The sequence below is a fragment of the Theropithecus gelada genome, chromosome X (assembly GCF_003255815.1).
Source record: "Theropithecus gelada isolate Dixy chromosome X, Tgel_1.0, whole genome shotgun sequence".
NCBI classification, from domain to species: Eukaryota; Metazoa; Chordata; class Mammalia; order Primates; family Cercopithecidae; genus Theropithecus; species Theropithecus gelada.
The window spans coordinates 138,381,050-138,395,584 of NC_037689.1; the positions used below are offsets into that span (position 1 = coordinate 138,381,050).

A 14,535-nucleotide genomic window follows, 5' to 3' on the forward strand; every position below is an offset into this window, starting at 1 on the left:
TTGCATAGGGCCCAGAGGATTGGTTCGACCAGGTGTGTCATTCACGTAGCTTGCCAAAAACCTGGCCCTCCTAACTTAGTCCGTTAATACGCAAATGTGGGTCGTCGTGATGTTTTGAACACATGGTGTTATCTGGAGGTGACCATCACACTTGGCGCAGATGGTGATAAGAAGAGGGCAGGAATCACCATATTGGGTGAACCCAGTTTCGAATGGCTTGCATTTGCATATCAAAGCTTGACAGCCCAGCCCTTCAAGCCGGCGTTTCTGTTAGAAAAGAGATGGTTCAGGGGTTGTTTCTTATTACAGGAAAATTTTCACTGAGAGCATTTACCCTTACTATCTGCCTAAAAGAATTTCTTATTAACTCTTGTGTTAATAGTACCCAATAGGTAGTTTTTTGATCCTCACCCTCCTCCCACCCTCCATCTTCAAGTAGGCCCTGGGGTCTATTGTTTCCTTCTTTATGTCCTTGTGTATTCAATGTTTAGCCCCCACTTACAAGTGAGAACATGCAGTATTTGGTTTTCTGTTCCTGCATTAGTTCCCTTAGGATAATGGCCTCCAGCTTCAACCATGTTGCTGCAAAGGACATGATTGCATTCTTTATTACGGCTGAATAGTATTCCATGTTGTATATGTACTTTGTTTTCTTTATCCAGCTCATGATTAATGGACATCTAGATTGATTCCATGTCTTCACTATTGTGAGTAGTGTTGCAATAAACATATATGCATGCATCTTTATGGAAGATTGATTTATAATCCTTTAGGTATATACCCAATATTGGGATTGCTGGTCAAACTCTAGTTCTGCGTAAGATATTTGAGAAATTTCTGAACTGTTTCTCACAGTGACTGAACTAAGTTTTATTCTCGCCAGCAATGTATAAGCATTTCCTTCTCTCCACAACCTCACCAACATCTGTTATTTTTTGACTTTTTAATAACAGTAATTCTGGCAGGTGTCAGATGGTATCTCATTGTGGTTTTGATTTGCGTTTCTCTGTTTAGTGATGTTGAGCATTTTTTCATATAATTGTTGGTCACATGTATGTTGCCTTTTGAAAAGTGTCTGTTCATGTCTTTGCTCACTTTTTAACAAGGATGTTTGTTTTTCCCTTGATAATGTTTTTTGTTTGTTTGTTTTTGGTGTGTGTTCCAATAAAACTTTATGGACAAAAGTAGAATGTGGGCTGGTCATAGTTTGCTGACCTTTCCTGTAGAGCATTAGTTTTTTGTTTGTTTCTTTGTTTATTACTCATATATTCATTTATTCAAAAATAGCTTTTGGATATATAATAATCTCACTCCAACTTAAACTCTCTCACTGATTATTTGATAATAATAACAGGTCAGATATTTTGTAAAAAAAATATATAGCTATGGGATGTCTGCTCTGCTATGTTTACTATTTAGACATGGATAAGCCCCAAGGTCACGGAGTTTATAATGTACTAGAGGAGATAACTAGTTAAAATAAATACATTTTCTTGGTCTTGGTAAGGATTAACAGGTAAATTTAGATAGAGTAAGGAATGGTGGGTAATAATATAAAATATGGTGTTGCTATTTTTTTTCTTTTGTTTTTATACTTTATGTTCTAGGGTACATGTGTGATAATGTTTTTAAGTGTCCTTGATAGTGTTCATTCGAGATTCTTCTAACTTTTTGATGTGAGGGTTTAGCAGTATAAACTTTCCTCTTATCACCACTTTAGCTGTGTCCCAGAGATTGTGGTATGTTATATTTTTGTTCTCATTTGTTTCAAAGAATTCCTTGATTTCTGCCTTAATTTTATTGTTTACTCAAAAGTCATTGAGAGAAAAGGCTGTTTAATGTCCATGTAATTGTATGGTTTTGAGAAACATTCTTAGTATTCATTTCTATTTTTATTGCACTGTGGTCTGAGAGTATGTTTGATATGATTTTGGTTTTGAAAACGTTTCCTGAAAATTGTTTTATGGCTGATTGTGTGGTCAGTTTTAGAGTGTGTGCCATGTGGAAATGAGAAGAACGGATATTCTGTTGTTTTTGAGTGGAGAGTTCTGAAGATGTCTCTTAGGTCCATTTGGTCAAGCGTCGAGTTCAAGTCCCAAATATCTTTGTCAGTTTTCTACCTCAATGATCTCTCTAATACTCTGTGTGGTGTTTCAGTTCTCCACCATTATTCTGTGGTTATCTACGTCTCTTTGTAGGTCTCTAGGAACTTCTTTTATGAATATTGGTGCTCTTGTGTTGGCTGCATATATATTTAACACAGTTGAGTCTTCTTATTGAATTGAATCTTTTAACACAATGTAATGCCCTTCTTTGTCGTTTTGGATTGTTGTTGGTTTAAACTCTGTTTCATCTGAAAGTAGAATAGCAATTCCTCCTTTTTTTGTGTTTTCCATTTGTTTGGTAGATTTGGCATGCTCTAACTCTGGGGGGCTGGTTCCAGACTCCCAACTTTCATTCCTTGCCTCTTGAGGTTTGAAACCTGTTTTGTTGGAGAGGCCGAAGTGATCTGCTCTGTAGGCCACAATACTTTGATGGGGAAGTGCTGGCTAAAGTGTTTCATCCAGGCAGTGCCAGCCAGATCTGTGCTCACTTATTTGTGCCAGCAAATGGAATGGCATGGAGGGGTGCCCACATGGGGGTGGGGTCTGGGCCGCATGGCAGACATGGCATGGCAGAGGCAGGGCATCAGTATGGGTGTGGTTCTGGCACCCGTGCATGCATTAGCACTGCAGCAGTGGAAGTGGTGCAGTGGGCTGCCTGAGCCTCAGTGGGAGTGGGGCGCTGGTAGTGTTGGTGAGAGTGGCAGAGTGTGCTCATGCCAACATGGTGGGAGGCTGGATGTGTGTACACATGTGTGCCATCAGGGGAGGAGGGGAAAGGGCCATACACTTTTTGCCCTTTCAGTCCAGGGTCTACGCCCTCCTTTCATCCACTCTCAATGCCTTCCCTTTGAAGATCTGCTCAGAGTGTGCCAGTCTTCCCAATGTTCCTGTCTCTCAAGTGGGACTTGTGCCTTCTGGCTGCATCTAGTTGGCTATCTTGGCTCCCTCTCTTCTTCAAAATTTTCAATGAGCATGTATTCTTTGAGCAGAATATAATAAACATTTTAGTGAAAGTAAATTTCACATAATGAACAAGAATATGTGACTTATATATTGTGTGTTTATACTGTATAATTTATGAGTTTATCATTATTATGTTGGTACCTGAAAATGGTTTTCACTATAAAGGATAATTGATGCATTTCTAGAATCATTTACCATCATAATGTTGGCGCTGGAAATCATTGGTTTCCTTTCCCTTTATTAAGGAATGGTTGACCTATTTCTGGAATAGTTAGGGAAGACAACTATGGCTTTGCTAAAACTGATTAGGTTTTAAATGAGGAAAATATACAGACTGTACTCACACTGTGGTCTGGGGGCAAAGTGGTCCCTCTCCCCTCTGAGCTCTTGGAAGGCTTATTGTGCATATTACTCATTGAGCACATGTCCTTTACTCCAGTACTTACAATAAGGTGGTTTCATGGTTCCATTCCTTAAAAGTCATCATATTGTGTATAATGGCTAGTGAAAAATAGTCACTTAAATTAATATGTGATGGCTAATGAAAAAAGTTGGGTAGCTTGTTTTACGATGTTACTGGACTGGTTATTTGACACAGTAAACTTGCTCTTTTGCCATCATCGAGGCTTAGATAACAATGAATAATATTAGGAAATCAAGGCACAGAAAGGTTATTTGTGCCTTGGGCAAAATCACATAGCTCAAAATTGAGAGGGTTATATCTTACTCCATTTTGTGCTGCTATACTGGAATACCTGAGACTGAGTTATTCATTTATCTTCTTTTATTTTTAAAACTTTTAATGTTAGGTGTAGGGGTATATGTGGAGGTTTGTTATATAAGTAAATTCATATCACAGCGATTTATTGTACAGATTATTTCTTCACCCAGGCACTAAGCCTCGTACCCAATAGTTATTCTTTTCTGTTCATCTCTCTTCTCTCACCCTCCACCCTCAAGTAGGCCCCAATTTCTGTTGTTCCCATCTTTGTGGCCATATGGTCTTACCATTTAGCTCCCACTTACAAGTGAGAATATACAGTATTTGGTTTCCTGTTCCTGCATTAGTTTGCTGAGGATTATGGCTTCCAGCTCCATCCATGTTCCTGCAAAGGACATGATCTTGTTTTTTTTAATGACTGCACAGTATTCCATGGAGTATATGTACCACATTTTCTTCATCCAGTCTACTCTTGACGGGCATTTAGGTGGATTCCATGTCTTTGCTATTATGAATAACACTGTGATGAAAATACAAGTGAAGTGAATGTGTCTTTTTGGTAGACTGATTTATTTTCCTCTGGGTATATATGCCCAGTAATGGGATTGCTGGGTCAAATGGTAGTTCTGTTTTCAGCTCTTTGAGGAATTGCCACATGTTTTGCCCAATGGTTTAAATAATTTCCTCTGTTATCAACAGTGTGTAAGTGTCACCTTTTCTCCGCAACCTCATCAGCATCTGTTATTTTTTGACTTTTTAATAATAGCCATTCTGACTGGTGTGAGATGGTATCTCATTATGGTTTTGATTTGCATTAGTGCTTGTTGGCTGTATGTATGTCTTCTTTCAAAAAGTGAGACTGGGTAATTTATAATGAACAGAAATTTATTAGCTCAAAGTTCTAGAGAATGGGAAGTTCAAGGTCAAGGTACAGCATCTGGCAAGGACCTTCTTTCTGGGTCATTATATGGTGGCCGGTGGAAAGACATGTGCGTAAAAGAGGAAGCCAAACTTGCCCATTTATAATAACATTAATATCACCCATAAGGGCACAGTCCCTATGGCCTAATGACCTTTCCAATGTCCCAACTCTTAATACTGTTACAATGTCAATTAACTTTCAAGTTGAGTTTTGGAGGCAATGAACATTCAAACCATAGCAGTTGGGATGTAAACTCAGATTATCTGGCTGTAGAACCTGGGGTCTTTACCACTCATCTTTAGGTTAAGCTGCCTGACATATTAAGCTGGAAAAACATAAAACATTAGCCCAAATATATTCAGACACTGTATTACTTACATAGACAGCAAAAGCATGATCAGTATATTGTCAGCTCCCCATATTGCTCGTCCCACAGGAGGACCCCAAAACAAAGGTGGCTAGATCACAGGTAATACGAGAGGTGGGGTACTCTGTTGCTGAGTAGCCAATTGCACATAATAGCTAAGCTGTTTTATAGTTTACTATTCCCCTTTAAGGCAGCTGACACAGCGCAGTCCTCTACGCTCTGTCTAGATAAAATCTGTTGAGTGGACCAATGAGGCACCTCATTTGAGCAAATGAGAGAAGGAAACAGACGTTGTGGATAAGGAACCTGTTCTGTTTACTGAGCACCATGTAATATATACTTATATATATGGAGAGAGAGAGAGAGAGAGAGTGCTGGGATTTCACTCTTGTTGTCCAGGTTGGAGTGCAATGGCACAATCTTCGTTCACTGCAACCTCCGCCTCCCCAGTTCAAACGATTCTCCTGCCTCAGCCTCTCAAGTAGCTGGGATTACAGGCATGCACCACCATGCCTGGCTAATTTTGTATTTTTAGTAGAGACAGGGTTCCTCCATCTCGGTCAGGCTGGTCTTGAACTCGCGACCTCAGGTGATCTGCTCACCTTGGCCTCCCAAAGTGCTGGGATTATAGGTGTTAGCCACCGAGCCCGGCCCATGTAATATTTTCAGTAAGGATTACAATAGATGTTGAATCCAAATCAGAGAAAAGATTTGATTGGCTATTATTATACAATTATATTATCTGCCTTTGAAAGTTTAGAAAGATATATTGTGGCAGTCAGCTTCTATGAAAGCATCAAAAAGACCAATGCTCCTGTCATTGCTGTGCAATTCTATTTTCAAGACAATTGTTTTTTCAGTTAGCTTACTTTCTTAGTTTGCCTAAAATAAACTTGTACAATTGTCTTTACAAAACTGTAGAAATGACTCTATAGCTATTATAATGTCTCAGTATGTAATAGTTTAATATAAATTTGAGAAGGAACATATGAAAAATCATGTTTATAAATAGTGGAAAATGGCTGTAATATGGAAGTTCTCCAAGATTACTTTTCTTTTTCTTACAAATATGAATACATCACGGATGAAGAGCTAACATGAGTTAATATCCATACACTTTAATAACAAAAATGGGAATTTTTTGCAATAATGCCTTGTCTAGATTACTATTTATTTCAGAGAAAACCTTGGCATTGACCAAATTGATGTAGACCCTATATGGGCAATACATTTGCTGAACCTTACACACAAACAAACACAAAACACAAACCCAAATTAAGATGACTACTGAACAGGGATTCAGATGTCTTCTGGTTCCAAGACTAACTCACTGATCTGAACCACCATTTCCTTGTCTTTCAACTGTGGGGGTTTCACTGAAAAATCTCTAAAGGATCTTCCAGTTCTGACATAGTTAATCTAAGATTTTATTAATGTACCATAATGCACTAACATTTTTTTGCTGGTAGTTCTTTACAAAAGTAATATATTCAATACATAGTGTTCTATTGCTATCTTGATGAACCATAATTGTTTATTGCTCTAGTAAGTATCAAGTATTGAGGTCAACTAAACCCACAGAAGAAAATGTATTATTTATGGAATTCACACCTCTGGACAAATCTCAATCACTGCTTCCTGGAAGGCAGTAATGGTTGTAACAAACTGATAGGACTGTAGTCCAAACATAACCATGGCCTGTTATGAAATTGTAAAAATACTTGAATTGATGAGTTTGCTATTTGATGTTTCACACTTGCAAACGTTAACTCGCATTTTAAAAACTCACTAGGTTTTTATCTGTGATAAATATAAAAATTAAAGGCATATTTGCAAAGTGTTAGCTTTTCTTTTTAAGAGGTCTCACCCAAAGCTCTGCGTTGCTTTTCAGTAAATGAGTCTTGCAGGGACTACTGGAGTATTAGAAATCCAGCAGATGAATTCACAACCTTGGCTTTCAGAAAATGTCCTTGAAAAACTGGAGGCCGTGCTCTTTGCTTATTTTTGCTTTTCTTTAGCTGACAAAGCAATTAAGAAGGAATTTCTGGTTTTATACTTCATTGCCTCTGAGCTGGTTTTCATGTTTAGTTGTTGTGCTGGATACATTCTTAATAATTTAATATTTGAAGCTAAAAAGATGAAGACATTCTGATGCGGAAAATCAAAATTGCAATTAAACTACTGTTGAGTCACTCATTAGGAAGATATCTTTTGAAGTATTAGAGTAAGGAATAAAATTGCCTTAGGGTTATTCTTTCAACAGGTTTGGTTTATTTGACTACAAAGGCATTGTTTTTGAATGTGTAATAGAAGGCAATATTAATCTTGTGACTTAATTTAGTCACAGAGAAAGAAAGCCATATTGGTAAAAGGCCTGTGTAACAAGTAATATCAACGACATTGAGAATCACAGTCTCACACATAACATGTGATTCTAGTGCACTAAGCACACAATTTACTTTAATTGTTGGTGTAAATACAATCTTCATTAGCATAAATTTTTCCAAGATCATATATAACAAATTCCTCACAAAATATATTTTAATCTCAGCCTTAGCAAGGTACAGAAGTGGCTGGTAGAGAAAGTCATGACTTGACTTCTATTCTTAACTCTGCTACAATTTAAGAGTTATTACCCTGGGCTAGTTCTTTCCCTGCCATAGTTGTCAATTTCCTCATTTGTAATATGACTAGATGTCTTTAAACGGAGTCTCAAAATATGTTCGCAGGTCCACTGCTGGGCAATAAGTATTCATCTGATGGATTATAAATGAATTTTAAACTATAATTCAAGGAATGAATCTTTCCTTGGTTATTGAAGGCAAATGGTGCAGAATTCCATAGACGATCATTTTATTTATGATTAGGAGAACTTACTTTTTATACACTCATATAGAGTACTATAGGCACGACACTGCTCTAAGCAATTTATAAGTATGAATTAAACATATGTAACCCTCATAACAACCCTGTGGTAGATGATATGTTTATTGTCCCCATTTTATGGATGGAAAACAGAGGTACAGAGAAGTTAGGTAATCTGCTTCAAGAACACACAGCTAGTAAATGGCAGAGTTGGGATTCAAACCTCAGCAGGCTGGCTCCAGAGTCCTTGCTCTTAACCACTATCTAATACTATTAACTTTCTAAGAGAGCGATTAAAACTTTCTCAAACTTGAGGCCGGGCACGGTGGCTCAAGCCTGTAATCCCAGCACTTTGGGAGGCCGAGGTGGGCAGATTACGAGGTCAGGAGATCGAGACCATCCTGGCTAACACGGTGAAACCCTGTCTCTACCAAAAAAATACAAAAAAATTAGCCGGGTGTGGTGGCAGGCGCCTGTAGTCCCAGCTACTCTGGAGGCTGAAGCAGGAGAATGGCATGAACCTGGGAGGCGGATCTTGCAGTGAGCCGAGATCGTGCCACTGCACTCCAGCCTGGGCTACAAAGTGAGACTGTGTCTCAAAAAAAAAACCCCCAAAATTTCTCAAACTTGATATTCATAAGCTAAGATAAATACATTGCTTAAGTCTACTGAAGACTCAAATTCAGGATTGCGAGGCTCTTCCTCTGCATGCTCACGCACGGCTGGCTGCTGGAGTTATCAAATGTTCTTCCTATAAACAGCAGTTCATTTTCAATGTTGTCCTGAGTAGGTTGTGGTTTACCATGGCTATTTTTGTGCATTTTAACTTTAACTTAATTATGGTGTGTTTTGATGAATATTTTCATCAACAATGTGCTTTCATTCATTATTAGCTTTCATATCATCCCTATTTAGACTTACCAACAGTAAGAAAGAGGCCCATTGCTGAGCCATATAGCTCCTGATGACTTCTCTTAGCTATCAAAGATCGTAAAAGCTTTGAGATTACTTACTTCTTGTAAAGGCTCCGTTTAGGCCTGGTGCGGTAGCTCATGCCTATAATCCCAGCACTTTGGGAGACCGAGGCAGGCAGATTACGAGGTCAGGAGTTCGAGACCAGCCTGGCCAGCATGGTGAAACCCCATCTCTACTAAAAATACAAAAAATTAGCCGGGCATGGTGATGTGTACCTGTAGTCCTAGCTATTTGGGAGGCAGAGGCAGGAGAATTGCTAGAACCTGGCAGGCGGAGGTTGCAGTGAGCCGAGATTGTGCCATTGTACTCCAGCCTGGGCGACAGAGCCAGACTCTGTGTCAAACAAAACAAAACAAAACAAAAGGCTCAGTTTCGTGTTTTCATTCTCTTTATGTCCTCTACTGGCAGGGCCAAGAGGATGGGGGAGGTGGGTATTCTTCCAGGTTTAACTTATTCCTCCAGTTACACGTAGGCAGTTTTAGGAAGACCCAGCACAGTGGAAAGTGTGCTGAGAATGTAAATTGTTATATGGCGCCGTATTTTTACTTATCAAAACCAACACAACCTATTTGAAAATGTAGTTACTAATATTAATGATAGAAAAACAAATACAGTTCCGTTTATGCTTTTTCTAACAGTTACAAAGGTCTGGATCTAATCTATTACCTTTCGCAGCAAAATCTGTAGTCCCTATGAAACTGCATGTCTTAGATTTCAGGAGGTGTGGTGGGTTCAGGAATAAAAGATCAATGTATCCAGTATGTCTCAAATTAGAACAATTTCCATGACAACTTGTTCAGTCTTCTTTAATAAAACATTTTCACAGTTCATCTACAGAAAAAGAAAAGAAAAAAGAAAAAGAAAGAAAGAAAACAGCAGCTATTTCTCATGATGCAAAACTTCAAAATATACTTAATGTTTGTGAAAGTCAGCCAGGTCTTATGAATTATCTCTGTGCAATCGCCCATAATCTAACCCTGCAATACATTTTTTCATATGTTAACGTTTCATTTTTAATTTCTGGTTTGTTTTGTTTTCGTTTTTTCTTTTCTTTTTTTAAAAGTTTTTTTCTGCTATTTTAAATTGTCAGCATTAGTTTTTCCATTCTACTGTGTTTCATCTTTGCATGATTTTCAATACTGGAGGTTGAAATTGTGTAAAGACGTTTGGAGAGTTCTAATTCATTGTATGCATTGTTTTGCAAATGCATCTCCATGAAAGTGTATTATCACAGCATTAACTTTGTGTGTAGTAAGCGTTACGTGTGTATGTAAAAACATTGAAACTTCTTCAGTGAATGAAGAGATGCCCTTTTTGTACATCTGCATTCGTGCACAATACAATTTCTTGAGATCTTGGCCCTTGGTGTGTTGGTGATGTGACGGTGGCCTATTGCAATTTTTGATCCAGCTCCTCAAAACACTTAGGTTGTCTGTCATGGTGTTTCGGATGATTGTGTTCTAGAACTGGGGACAGACAATTACCAACCAAAGTGATATGCATTGATACATTTTTTTGACCTATTTCTTTATGAATAGGGTTTGTCTGCTCATAACTGTGATACCTGTGTGACAGATATATATCTGTATATTAGGTAGTGTCCATGTTTGCAAAAATATATATGTTATTACTGCTTATTTTATTATGTAAACTGACTTATGAAGGGTTCTGTTATGCTTTAAAATGTTTCTCAAATAAATTCCCTCTTAAAATGTATTTAACATGTAATTTATTTATTTAACATATAAATAAATATATTAAAAATTTGTTTAACATGTAACTAAATATATTTTAAAAGTTTTAATTATTTTTTCCAAATTCATGTTTTTGAGATTTTGATCTTCCAGGGTGTCAACATTCCAAATTATGACATTTGGGATTGTGTATTTTGGGATTATGATGAACTCCTCTGGGCATTCCTTAGCCCAGTCGACACATCAAATTAACCATCACTACATCTTAAAACATTTTAAGTCAAACCTACCATTCTGCTGCTTAAAATCTTCTAAGAGCTTTCCATTAGCAACCAGAGAAGCACCTATTCTCCTTTTAGTGGTCTACAAAACTTCCTGTGATCTGGGCTCTGCCTACTTTGCTAACCTTATCACCTTCTATGTTCCCCTACGTTTGCTCTGCTCCAGTCACACTGGCTTTCTCTTCGACTGAACATGTCAATCCCATTCCTACCTCAAAGTCTTTTTTTTTTTTTTTTTTTTGAGATGGAGTCTTGCTCTGTCGCTAGGCTGGAATGCAGTGGCACAATCTCAGCTCACTGCAACCTCCGCCTCGTGGGTTCAAGTGATTCTCCTGCCTCAGCCTCCCAAGTAGCTGGGATTACAGGCAGGTGCCACCATGCCCAGCTGATTTTTGTATTTTTAGTAGAGACAGGGTTTCACCATGTTGGCCAGGATGGTCTCGATCTCCTGACCTCATGATCGCCCACCTCAGCCTCCCAAAGTGCTGGGATTACAGGTGTGAGCCACCGCGCCTGGCCACCCCAAAGTCTTTTAAATTGCTCTTCTTTCTCCCTGGCATGCTATTCCTTTGTCTTTTCAGATGGATGACTCCTTCTTGTCATACGGGTCTCAAGTCAAGCATTACTCTCCTCAGTGAAGCCTTCCCTGCCCACCCAAGGGAATGCAGCCCTCGTGGTCTTCCTTCTACACTACTCTGTCTTCTGCGGTGCATGCATCAATATCTAAAATTATCTAACGTATTTATGTATACATGTTTGTTACAGTCTTTCCTCAGGGGATTATGAGCAGTCACTGCCTTTTTTGTTGCTCTGTCACTTAGATAGGCTTTCCATTCAAGCAACAGAAGGCTCAATTTAGTAAGCCAGTTTTCTGCCTTAAACCATAAGGAGATTTATTATTACCTATGACACAAAGTTCAGGGCCCAAGTGGTCACAGAATTGGTTAGAACCATGACTTAGAAATACTATCAGGGACCCAGGTCCTTTCCATCTATTTATTTGACCGTCTTCAGTCTCAGGCTTATCCTCTCATGGTGGAAAGGTGGCTTTAAGCGGCTTCAAGAACAGTAGCCTCCCAAGGCCCCACCCAAAAGCCTGAGAAGAGAATGATCCTTCCTTAAGAATCTTTCCAAGAGGAAAGGGGAAGCCTTTCCCAAAGTGTCCTTCCCCTTACGTTTCACTGGTCAGTAAATTTGTTAATTAACCCTTATGCTAGATACACACAACAGAGAAGACAAGCAAAATCCTTGGTCTTATGCAATGATGTTTATTGGGGTCTCCAAGGTGACAGGCACCCTTTTCTCCCAACCGTTTCAAAACAATTTGAGAGAACAAACATATGGCAGGTGGAGTCAAAATACTATCTTTATTACCTTTCTAGATCAGCCTGGACTATGTGGCCTTAGCTCTGCTAGCAAACTGTGCTTGTTGGTACAGAACCTCTGAAATAGGCAGATTTACCCACCCAGTCCCAACAGCACTAACCCAGGATACTCTCCCTACCCTCTTAAAGGGGCAGAATCCCTGTAGTAGCAGAGAACAGCAAGAAGCAAGGAGAAGAGATTCAGAGATGAGCTTGATTCTCCCATATTTACCAATTAGACAAGTCACTTCACTTTCCCCGAGGGCAGATTGAGTAAATGAGTGAAGAGAGACCAAGAAAATATCTCCACACTTAAATCAGAAGTAAGGAAAGATATTTTCCCTCTAACAGAGCTTAATTATTATTGAGTTTTTCTTCCCTTAGAAAGTGGGAATCAATCAGTGAGGTAAGTGGGTTACAGCATCTTTTGTTCAGCCTAAGTGAACTTTAGACAATAATGTTTTAGAACTGCTTTCTAGTAAAAATGTCTTTGTTACATAAAACCATACTTCAACATAGTGTGAACAAGTGGATGATATAATTGCATTTTGTTTGCATGTATGTATGCATGTTACATATAAATCGTGTGGTTTTTCTTGTCCTTTAGCTCTTTGTTGTCACTACCAGGGCCTCCACATGTGAACATTTGCAGCCAAAATGGACCAAGTAGTTGCCGAAGCAGGAGAATCAGAGGAAATAGCCAAATCATAGATGAGAAAAGCAAGACATCAGAGCTGCAAAAATGGTACCAAGTTTGGGTTCAAGATGTTCGATGAAACTGTAAATAACATAACAAGTCACCAGGGCCAAATCTGGGATAAGAAGAACCACTTAGGACACTGAATAAAAGATAGGTTGCTGAAGCAGATCAGAACAGAGACTACGGATAAATGATAGGATACCACTATATTGTGGGTGGAGTGTGGGTGGCCCGACTCTATGTTGTGAACATGATTTCTTAAAGGAGCTTTGCAGGGCTAGATATCAGCAGTATTCAACACATGCTCTATGAAATCCTGGGAAGGAGTGGGTCATCTTTCCATACTTTCTTGGATTGCCTGTATAAGCCAGGCTTCTGTATAGTTGGGTAGGAAATGGATTGCTGAAACACGATGCTAGTTAGAGCTAGCTTCTAAGTAGCTTTCATAACCATATTGGAAGCTGTTGGACAGCGTTGTTATTGTAAGCTATGAAATAGGTTCACATTTTTAAAAATAATCATTACATATCATATCAAAAAACCCACTTGTTGTGTTTGTAAGGAGTGCCTATCACTACTACCCTAGCAAGCTTTTGTTAAAATTTTTCACTTCCATTTATGTGCAAGTATCTACAGGTTTGCTCAGGATATCTCATTTCCTTCGGATTTTCCTGTTAAAATATTCAGTAAGAATTATTTTGCAGAAATGCCAAGAAATGAGTTTTTGATTAAGATTGCAATTTTCTTACGAATGGTGCGAGAAAACAAATTTGTTGTTTAGAGCCAGGCTTCCAAAGGGATATCTCATTTAAACGTTTAATATCAGAATTGAGGGAGGTATGTGATTGACACCCATATGTGTTTTGCTTTCTGAAAATTTTCTTTTATTTTTGATGAAAAAATTAGGCAAAATTATGAAAATGGTAGCATTTTAATTTCTTTAAAAATAAATAATACATTAGCTCTCCTGCCCCACAGGGAAGAATATAATTGAAATACCAAATTCATTTCTCTGAGACAGGAATCGTAAGAAGTAATGGCATATTCTGACACCTTTGCTGCTTTTTCAAATCCCTGGGAGACTTGGTGGGTTGATGTAACGCTGTCACATTTTTGTTAGAAAGAAACATCTTCCTTCTGTTATTTCCTTGTCAGAAGCTATTTATTTCCACTTTAGTCTATGTTTCAGATGATTCTGTATCTAGCTAATATAAGATCATCTATGAGGTCTATAAAGAAGCTTTGAATACATAATGGAGATTTAAAAATTAATATTATAATTTTCTTTATAAAACAGTGCAGCCCTCTGATGAAATAGAACACTTTAAGAGTCCAGGAGTGGCCTATGTAGTGGTATTGCAGGACAGGAATGGGTAGACGCAAGATAACAACACTCATGATTTTGAGTTGATGATGTCAATGTAATATTTATAACATCCTCTCACTAATTCTTTACTAAATACAGTTGTAATAACTGCTGTTATACGGCCATTAGGCCATGCAACACACTGTTCGGTAATTGTTTATGAGTTTACCTTCTTCTCTGAAGTGTGAGTTTTTTTATGTTTCGTTTGTTTT

The 14,535-nt window shown here is 38.3% G+C and overlaps 1 non-coding gene across 1 annotated transcript; it reads left to right on the plus strand.

Annotated features, from left to right (window-relative positions):
* Nucleotides 1-1,290: 1,290 nt before the first annotated feature.
* LOC112616718 lies at nucleotides 1,291-1,367 on the plus strand. Its single transcript, XR_003117746.1, has one exon. It is a non-coding gene; the product is annotated as a small nucleolar RNA SNORD81 (small nucleolar RNA).
* Nucleotides 1,368-14,535: the final 13,168 nt, after the last annotated feature.